Raw genomic sequence first — 10,768 nt, forward strand, 5'->3', positions numbered from 1 at the left:
TCATTACATCTAATGGCAATATTATCCATGTAGGCAACTAGATTGATGGATTGACCAAAGGAAGCATGTTTTTAGAGCACCAACTCCAAACATTAGAAAGGCACACCATTTCTAACATGCATTTCAAGTATTTGGATTCAGAAGCTCAATTCCAATTATGAGTTAAATTCTAAACACCAAATAGGTTTGAGCCAAAATAAATTAAGACATTAGAAATCTGTTTCCAATCGGAAAGAACGAGTTGATGTTGAATCTGTTGAGTTCTGGCGCTATACTTTTGTTTATCTAGGGAGTTGTGTTTTGCTCTACAAAGTTGTCCTTAATGGTGGTCTTTTATAAGTAATTAGAGTTATTCATTTTTTATGTAATGCAGATTTTGATGAAGATGATATTTCAGGCTTCATTGCTGATTATGCTGTTAGCGTTCCAAATTTAGCGGTGACGAACTTCTCATGAATGCTTCTGGTAATGTCCTTCATGGGTCTTTTCCCTTTTTTTTTTTTTAAATTTCATCAAGAGGAGGAAAGGGAAAGACTAGATTGAGTGATAAGAGATCCCTTTCCAAAAGCAAAGCAAAAGAAAAAATTATCTATAAAGCATAGTTTTCCCATCTTTCAACATGTCTGAAACGGAAGTCCTTGACCTATGTTTTTACTTTTAAGTTTTCAAGATAATTGAAACTTGGGTCACTGTGGATGTTATATAAATCTAATTGGTCCGTGACCGTGAGTTTGCGTATATTTTACCTGGGACAAACAAACTTTTCCATTTTCCATATCTATAAAATGACCGATGTGCATCCGAAATGATTTAAAACCGTTTTTGCCCAGTTTACTGATTTTGGCAAAAAGAAGTGGTACACTTTACACATGCTAGTTGAACAGTGGACGGATATGTACTATAATAAGTGTCTGAGCAGATATAAAATAAAATTAAAATTAAAATTAAAATTCACTAATCAAATACAATTTTAAAATCAATTATGAAACAAAATAAAAAATCGCTAGTAAAAGTAGTAGTAAAACCATATATACACAACACACACTACTACTTTGGCTATAATTTGTTTTTTTTATTTTGTAGTAAAATTAATCACATGAATAAGGAAAAAAGAAACATGCAATAGGGCATAAGAGTTTAATTTTTTTCACATATATGAACTAACTCTCACTTGATTAAGAAGATCTTAAATAAAATTATGTAAAAAGATGAATCAGAGTTGGTAGAGTGAAGTTAATATATGGTAAAAACTCAGGTGCAGTTGAGAGCGATTAAATGATTTGATTTATTTGACTAAATTTTCGTCAAATAATTCTCAATTATCAACTTATGTGAAGTTAGTTGCACTTGAATTTCCACCTTAATATATTTGAACCGAAGATATTACTCTTAGAAATGGAGGTAACAATCACACATTTATACCCTCAGTGGAAAAAGCAACGTTCAAGAGAAGAAACGGATGACAGCATTAGATATTTGAACAATTTTTAAACTAGGAGAAAGAGAGTTAGAGAGCAAAGAGAAAAAAGAGTTGAATGGAAACAACGCTTTGAGAAATTGAAATGATTAAAATATTTGATACAATTTCGAATATCCAACTAAACAAAATTTGTTTTACATTGTAGGTCATTTTGGATTCAAACATACCAGCGAAAAGCTTAAATGAAATCAAGAGCGTCCTTGTCTCAGCTCTTGCATCACATGGGCAGTTGTTCGAGGCACTTTTAGTATATGAGGAGATTAATAAAGCTGGATACAATTTGGAACCAAAAGCTGTTATAAGTCTTAGCTCGTAGGTTCTGAAAACACAATATTGCTATATCTTTCTTTAGCTCTTTAACTAATTTAGGGACATATTAGGAAGAGTTCACCAAATTCAAAGGAGAGTTGGATGGTTATCATATATTGTGTTCACAAGCATCTAAGGTTTAATTTATTTCCCCTTCAGCATCTATTTGATTTCTCATTCGTTTTGTAATTAAATTGCAATGTGTAATGCGCTTATATTTATACGTGACCGCATTTTGCATCAGTTCTGCTATTGACTTGTTCAAGAAACTCATGGATAAGTTTGAAAGTGATGAACTAGTATTGGAAGTTCTCTTTGATGAAGTGAGTTCTTGTTCCCTCCCAACATAATTTGTATAAGGTTGCTTTCAATATTTGAAAAATGGATCCATTTGCTATTAATTCAATTCTTAAAAGGTTGAAACGCTTTTTGGCTACCCTGTGATGGATCATGGCAGTATTGTAAAATGAGCGGTTTGGTCCTAAACCTCATCTTGACAATTGCTCTTTTTAGAGCCAGTCACATCAAATTTGTTCATGTATATAAGTATAAAATAAGAAGGAAAAGAAAGTAACAAAAAAGAAAGAAAAACAAGAGGCTTGATTTCTCTTTCTAAGATAATTTTTATGTATTGGTTAGGAAATGCTCGTCAGAAGGATGGTGCATTTCTTGTTAATTTAGTTACATCACATCATGCTGATATTGTCCATGCTTAGCTTGCGTCAGATTCAGAATGATTTGATTGAGTTCTCATGTATCCCAAGTTTCCATGGTTAAACCAACCCCATATGATTACTTTTTCAGTTTCAGCTTGAAAAAGTGGTTACTGCGCTACAAGGGATGAAAGCTTAACATCCATGACCATGTCTTACACATAATTGGAACTCTGATCCCCCATTATAGTTGAAGTTCTGTTTTTCATCTAAAGAAAGAAGATGAAAGCTGAAGGCACCTTATTTTCCCAACTATCACCACTTTAGACTCTAGATCACTCATAATTCTTTAATACCTTCTGGCGACGGAATGTTCAATACAGTTCTCAGTTGACGGTTTCCATTATCACTGCTTGAAGGAATATTTTCTCCAGAACTTAAGAATGAGCCATTCTCTCCTGCTATGTGCTTCTCAGCATCTACGCAATCTATCTGAACACTCCCAGCGTGCGGTGGACCAAAGGTTCTATGAGTGGCACTAATGAACAAATCATTTCCAACAAACTAAACTAGAGGCATTCCCTCGACATTCAATGGTGAAGACTCAAGAAATCGAAGTTGAAGGGTCTTTAACTGCCAAACTTGCAGCACTGTCACTAGGAGTTATGTCCATTAACTTTTCGCCAGAAGATTTGCTCTTAATTCCCTCCAATTGTTTACTTTTTCCAGCCACTGCTATTTTCTCACCAACTCTCCCAAAATACACGTAAAAAGACAGAAACAGAAATTTATTAAAGTAATCAGGGCTGCAAGAGAATTGTGAAGTGCAGGTGGGCCAGTACATGCTTCCAGAGATAAAGTAATCTGGGCTGCTTTGGCACTCCACTTTCTCTGGCTAGCATCAATTGGTTGACCTTCCTAAAGACAGAAACAAGCAGGATCCTTATCCAGTTTCAGTATTCTTAGTTTCATTGAGGGTGAATCCTTGCACCAGCAAAGGAGGTTTGACGATTCTTAGTTGCTTTTAGAAATATCCAACTTGGCCTTGTCCAAAGGAACCATAAGATCTAGTCCACTGAAAGTGAAGAAAAGAGAGTTTACTGAGGAATCTGGTAAAATATCACCAGAATTGACAACAATTCTATCAGCTAAGAAAGAAGATATTCTAAGGCAAGCTTCTTCCTGAAGATGAATCTGGAAAATAATTAAAGATCAATAAAGAACATAATCTATGACCATAGCAAATATATAGGCATAGCAGGCAAGTTACTTGTTGAAATAAATTGCACATACCATAAGAGGCTGACAGTTAATAACAGTTTGAGAAGCAAAAAATGGTGGAAGTGGAGAAGGCACAATCTGAAGGGAATGGAGGCAGATTAGAGGAGTTCCCTCAATCAATTGCCACTGCTGTTCTCCAAGTGGATATATTGGATGCAAAAGCTTCTAGCTGCAAGAGGGAGAAAATGAGGTTGAATAAATTTAATCAAGCAAGGAATATATGGCTATGTTCAGGCATCATTGGTGACAGGCACAATGGTGTCATTTGATCCTTGTAGTAATCCCTATTTAGTAGGACAAAGCTTTGTTGTTGTTGTTGTTGTCGTCGTTGTTATCGTTAATGTGAAGGTATGTAATATTAAATAAATGTTATGCCATCATTGTCTAACTTTTTCAATAAATTTACAACACATTACTGGACAACACCGAAACAAAATTATCCTTACCAGTATTGCAAAATTAAATTAATAAAGCATTACCAAATTCTGGCACATGAAAATACTCTCTTTTAACAGAATGCATAGATGGCTGCACTAACGTACATGGCAGGTGTGAAAACTTGTCACTGCATTTCAAGAAACATATGCAATTTAGTAATAGTGGAAACTATTTCAACAGTCAGCATGGAAAAACCAAACCATCATTATGACTATAGCAGACTAAAACAACCAAGTAGGGCACATTGCTAATAGTTTGCTTTCTTGTTTCCCATTCTGAATGAAATTATTTGCTCAAGAGCCAACCAAGGATATCTAACAACAAAAGTTATAGGTGCCACACAGGCCACCACCCATTCCCAATATTTTTCACATTGGCTAATATGTTTTTCCTTTTCTCTTTCGTTTTTTTCCTTGTTAAAGGAAGAAACATTAATGTCAGGGAAGAAGGATAATGCAAACAAGGAGGAGGACAAGAGATCCTCAATACAAAGATTAGCATGACAACATGTTCTTTAGAACAATAAAAACTTTCCAATCTCTCCAAGATGCACCAAGTAGAAGCAAGACACCCAACCCTGTCCCAGATGGCTTAAAGATATTTTTAATATCCATAAGTCATTTTGGTCTTTGTCCCTCAATCTTTTCTTTCTTTGGGTCTGAGTTATGTTCCAACATTATGTTTTTGGTCTCTATTATTAGACCAGCACTATTAAGCGGTGATATTATAAAATCCAAAAGAAGGTTTATAAAATATTTACAAGGACCAAAAAAGAAACTTCCAACATATGTAAGGACTAAACATTCGAGAGTTTAGACTTACAATGATCAAAGTTTAGAACAGCAGGACTAAGAACCAAATATTGGAAAAGCCTGCTAACAAACGCCAAGACATGTTTTTTGAGAGACTAAAACCAAAACACCCTATATTAATTTAAATCCTTTTAGATTAGTTTGTATATATTTTCCACTCAACTTAAAGTCCTATTAACACCTATAAGTAATATGAAAGACCCATGAGCAAACAAGATTAGTTAATTACTTAATCCTTTCAATAGTAGTTATTCGGGCAGAGCATATAACACAAACCTTAAACATAGACCTGCAATGGTAATCTTGGTCAAACTACTGTCATTTTCTCCCTTCGAAAGACTTGCCTGCAAGGAAAATATATACACAATTAATTGTTCCCCAGGGGATGCCAGAAATATTATGGCACATCAAAGGACCAATAGACACAGCAACTTGCCAATGCAGAGAGAACTAGATAAACATTTTTCATTAATGTATTTAAAATCAGCAAATGCTGAATAAGATCATCCAAGATAAACATGTAGAGGGAGTTTCTCATCTCTGGGATTTGAATACTGAGATAAAACATTTTTAACCTCATCAAGCCATATTCAAATACATTTTCCAAATTTACTGTGTAATACTTCCAGTATAAATTGCATGAACATGCAAGACAAATATGCCCTTATGTATTAACCATTACTCTAGAGTCAGCTTGCTTTTCAAATATGAAGGCAAGGGTTTATGTTTATGTAAGTCTAGATCAACAAAAGTATTGTAATCATAACTCACAAAATGATTCAGCGGGGGATACACCCTTACATTCTCCTTTTAGAGGAACTTTTTCTAGTTGATTATATTGTACCTACTAGATATAAGAGTAATGTAGCATCAATCGTGAAGAATAATGTCGGAATATCTCAGAAAAAATTCAATATATCCTGCATATTTAATGTATCTCACGATAATCTTCAGAATATAATATGGAATGTCATTAAGGAAGGACTTTGTTATTTGTTATTTGCCAATTGTACTATGTTTATTACTTTAATTAGGGTTAGGAATTTTATTTTGCATGCAGATTTTAGCTCGTACTCATAAGACTACACCAGCACCTGATCCGATTCTTGATATATATATTCGATTGATTTTTGTTTAACTTTTAAACACTTACATCATTCCATGCATGTTATAAATCCTCCTTTCTCTACACAAATTCTATGGCATCAACAGGTGACGCAAACGGTACCAGGAAGGGAAGAATGATTCACAAATAAAGACACAAAAAAAGAATATAATAAGGAAATTACCCAAGAGAGAAAAAGGGACTGCATTAATAGTTCAAGCTGGAACTCTGCAAATTAATGGCAATTGTATGATCATTTTGTATGCCATGTATATGCATAAACTATTAATTCTATGATATTTGATCATCAGTAAAGGAGATTACAATTAAATAATGTAAAAGGTTGCAGATATACCAGAATCTTTGATGCAAATAAATATATGGTCCACAACAACTGAGACAAGAGAGTGCCCAGCAGCTTCAGTAGATCACTGTCATGATTCAAATTCAAAGACGACTCAAAAAGCTAGAATAATAGAAGAGCTTTGTCCAAAGACAAGCTTCTGAAAACTGATTTTCTCAAAGGTGGGAAAAGTTAAGGCAATTGAAACCTGGGCCTTCAAATTTACATCTCCCCTGTTTATTTGAAAATTTTTATTTTTACTATAATATAAAGCTGTGTGTGTGATGTAGTTTCTTTTTCCCCTTTTCCTTTGCTTCGAAGTAGCTTTAGCTTGCCCTCTTTGAATCCCCATCCTCACCCAAACGGCACATTCTCTCTTCTTCTGTGTGTTTTGCTCTTCTAGGGTTTCTCTCTTGTGCTTCATAAGGTAACCATCCAGCTCTTGTCTTTTCCACAAGCATTCAATGTCATTTCAGTTAAGTTTCTCACACACTGTCCTCTGCACTGCAGATTCTGCTGGAATCTCTAGGCTCATTGTTTGTGAAGTGAAGAAGAGAAAATAGGAGAGGAGATCAGAGGAGTAGGATATCGTCCGGAGGGGCGGGGCCCTCCTCGGAGGCGCCACAGAGGCGGATCATGCGGACACAGACGGCGGGGAAACTCGGGGAGTCGATATTCGACAGTGAGGTGGTACCCTCCTCTCTTGTCGAGATAGCTCCCATCCTCCGTGTTGCCAATGAGGTTGAAAAGACGCAACCCAGGGTTGCTTATCTCTGTATGTTACTCCACTACTCCCTACTCCATCTTCCATGAAATCTGATGGAAGTCCACAGTCAGTGGCAATGAGGAACATTCAAATTGAACATGCACATCAGACAAATGATTTCTATTTGCAACAAACTATTAATCCATATCCTAAACTAGTATCTCTTCATAGATCTTTATTTTTATGCTGCATAAGGATCTCTCAACAATCAACAGCAACAATGTTAAAGTTGAAAGGATGGAGAAAGATAGAAAAATGTGGAGTCCAGCTAAAGCATGAAGTGAATCAATTCAAATTTACCAACTCTGTTAAACAATAGTTTTCTGTCTTCATTTCCATTTTCAACTGTGTACATCCATTGTAAAGTTTAACAACTACAAGCATCAGATAACTAGTAAAATACTAATGGTAGATGTTACTCAGCCACACATAACAACATAATCTTAGTAGTGATAGTGTCAAACCTTATCAGCAAAACCATAACCACTACCCTTTGAAGAGGCACTTGATGGCGTGATGCTGCATACAATAGTATAAAAAACTTGCTAGCTAAAGAGAAAAAAGCATCACTCTACAACAAGATTTCTCAGAAACTTTCAGCAAGATACAAAAAGGGGCTAGTGGGGCTGATAAATAAAATAGATTGATACTTTTGTCTTTTGAGTTCCTGATCTTATTTAGTGAAATAAAATAGACCTTTATTTTAAATTATATTTATTAATTAATATATATTAAAAAACTTATTTTCTTTTTTATTTTACAATTTAGATGGTGGCGTCAAAGTCATACACTTTAAAATTTAGGAGAAGTCATCCATGAATCTTTTGCGTAAAAATAAATTTTTATTTTAACTTAAATTTAATAAATAATCACTCATATTTTTCCATAATCGTTTTTAATAATAGAATAGATTAAATAATTATATTTGTGTTAAATTAAATGAGAACAAATCAAATCTAGTAACTATAAAATCTAAAAAAATCAATTACAGTAGTTTTTGTTGTAACATAANGATAATAGCATTTGTTTATAGTAAAAGGATATTATTATATTGCTGTTGTTTTTGTATTAGTAGTAAGAGAAAAGTAAATAAATGCTTTATAATAAGAAAGAGAGAGAGGGAATATATTAGTTTTATTATTACTATACGTATTATGCTTTAGACCCTCCTTCTATTTATACTTGTACAATGCATTCTTTTTCAAAGCTTCATAAAGCTTAGTCATTCTTGAGAAATTGAAATTCTCTATTGGAAAAGCTAGCCGCCCAACATTGTGAAGAAAGTCACAATGTATTAAATGGGCATCCATTCATATATATCACAACACTCCCCCTTGGATGACCATTTAGGATTATTGCCTCGTTAAAACCTTACTAAAGGAAAACCCTGTGGGAAAAACCTTAGTTAAGGAAAAAAAGTACAATATCCTTTGTGATGGAGACTGCCTCATTAAAAACCTTGTCAAGAAAAACCCAATGGGAAAAAAATCTGACAAAGGGAAAAAGAGTACAGTCTCCCCCTCTTGCTGACATTATTTAATGTCTCGAAATCGGCGCATCCCAATCTCATGTACCAATCTTTCAAGGAGGATTTTGTGGAGTGACTTTGTAAATAAATCTGCCAGATTGTCACTTGAACGGATCTGTTGGACATCAATTGTCCCTTGATTTTGAAGGTCATGAGTGAAGAAGAATTTGGGAGAAATATGCTTTGTTCTATCACCTTTGATGTATCCACCCTTAAGTTGAGCAATGCATGCTGTATTATCTTCAAACAAGACAGTTGGAGCTATCATATGATCAATCAGTCCACATGATGATAGAATATATTGGATCAAACTCCTGAGCCAAAAACACTCTAGGGATAAAACAATCCCATATCAACCGTTCCATGAAGATATCGAAAAATTTGTTTGATTCCACTCCAATGTCTTCTGGTTGGAGAGGAACTATACCTTGCTAGTAAATTCACCGCGAATGATATGTCAGGTCGCGTATTATTAGCAAGATACATTAGTGCTCCAATGGCACTAAGATATGGCACTTCAGGACCAAAGATATCTTCATTTTCTTCTTTAGGACGGAATTGATCCTTTTTCACATCCAAAGATCTTACGATCATTGGGGTACTTAATGGATGTGACTTATCCATATAAAATCTTTTCAAGATCTTTTTTGTGTATGTTGTTTGATGAATAAAGATCCCACCTTTTATATGCTCGATCTGCAGGCCGAGACAAAACTTAGTCTTTCCAAGATCTTTCATCTCAAACTCTTCTTTTAGAGTTTTTATAATTGTTGAAATCTCTTCAGGAGTCCCAATGATATTTGAATCATCAACGTACACAGCAATTATAATGAATCCAGATGCAGATTTCTTTATGAAAACACACGGGCAGATATCATCATTCTTGAATCCATTTTTGGCCAAATACTCAGTAAGACGATTATACCACATTCGTCCAGATTACTTTAGACCATATAAAGATCTGTGCAATTTAACTGAGTATAACCCTTGCGAATATTCACTAGATGGTTTGGATATCTTTAGTCCTTCAGGGACTTTCATATAGATATCCTGATCTAATGAGCCGTATAAATAGGCTGTTACCACATCCATTAAATGCATATGCAGTTTATGATATGCAGCTAAACTGACTAAATAACGCAATGTTATCGCATCCACTACAGGGGAATACGTTTCTTCATAATCTATACCGGGCCTTTGTGAAAAACCTTGTGCCACAAGTCGGGCTTTATAGCGCACAACTTCATTTTTCTCATTTCGTTTTCTCACAAATACCCACTTATATCCAACAAGTTTTACATCTTCAGGTGTACGGACTACAGGTCCAAAGACTTCACGTTTTGTAAGTGAGTCTAATTCAGCCTTCATGGCTTCTTTCCATTTTGGCCAATCATTTCTTTGTCGACATTCTTCGACTGATCTTGGCTCAAGATCCTTACTTTCATGCATGATATCTAATGCCACATTATATGCAAATATTTAATTAACAATTGTCTTATTTCGGTCCCATTTCTCTCCTGTAAAGACATAATTTATCGAGATCTCGTCATTTTGACAATTTTCAGGTACTTGAACGTCTTTTGGCGTTATATCAGAATTTTGGACAACTGCAAGTGTCTCTACTATGTCTTTTTCAACAGGAATATTATTTACCTCTTTTCTCTTTCGAGGATTTTTGTCTTTGGAACCAACAGGCCTGCCACGCTTCTGGCGTGAATTTGCTTCAGTGGCTACTTGTTCTACTGGGACATCAATTCGAATTGGGGCGTTTTTCGCTGGTATATAAGATTTAGTTATCCTCTTTGTATCAGAAAATGCATCAGGCAAATCATTTGCTATTCTTTGCAAATGTATAATCTTTTGAACTTCTAGTTCGCATTGCCCTGATCGAGGATCTAAATGCATCAATGATGATGCATTCCAGTTAAGCTCCTTTTCAGGAAGCTTATTCTCTCCCCCTAATATTGGAAATTTTGATTCATCAAAATGACAATCCGCAAACCTGGCTTTAAATACATCTCCAGTTTGTATCTCAAGATACCTCACTATAGAG

General features: G+C 34.8%; 1 long non-coding RNA gene across 2 annotated transcripts; it reads right to left on the reverse strand.

The window, feature by feature from the left end:
* Window positions 1–2,371: 2,371 nt before the first annotated feature.
* On the reverse strand, window positions 2,372–7,793 carry LOC107478251 (uncharacterized). 2 transcript variants are annotated; one of them, XR_008006733.1, is made up of 5 exons: window positions 6,434–6,774; window positions 6,263–6,306; window positions 5,250–5,317; window positions 3,736–4,288; window positions 2,372–3,517 (listed from the first exon to the last, which is right to left on the reverse strand). It is a non-coding gene; the product is annotated as an uncharacterized LOC107478251 (long non-coding RNA). The 2 variants fall into 2 exon arrangements; XR_008006734.1 differs by adding an exon at window positions 7,652–7,793 and having other exon boundaries at window positions 5,250–7,237.
* Window positions 7,794–10,768: the final 2,975 nt, after the last annotated feature.

Source organism: Arachis duranensis, chromosome 3 (genome assembly GCF_000817695.3).
Source record: "Arachis duranensis cultivar V14167 chromosome 3, aradu.V14167.gnm2.J7QH, whole genome shotgun sequence".
NCBI classification, from domain to species: Eukaryota; Viridiplantae; Streptophyta; class Magnoliopsida; order Fabales; family Fabaceae; genus Arachis; species Arachis duranensis.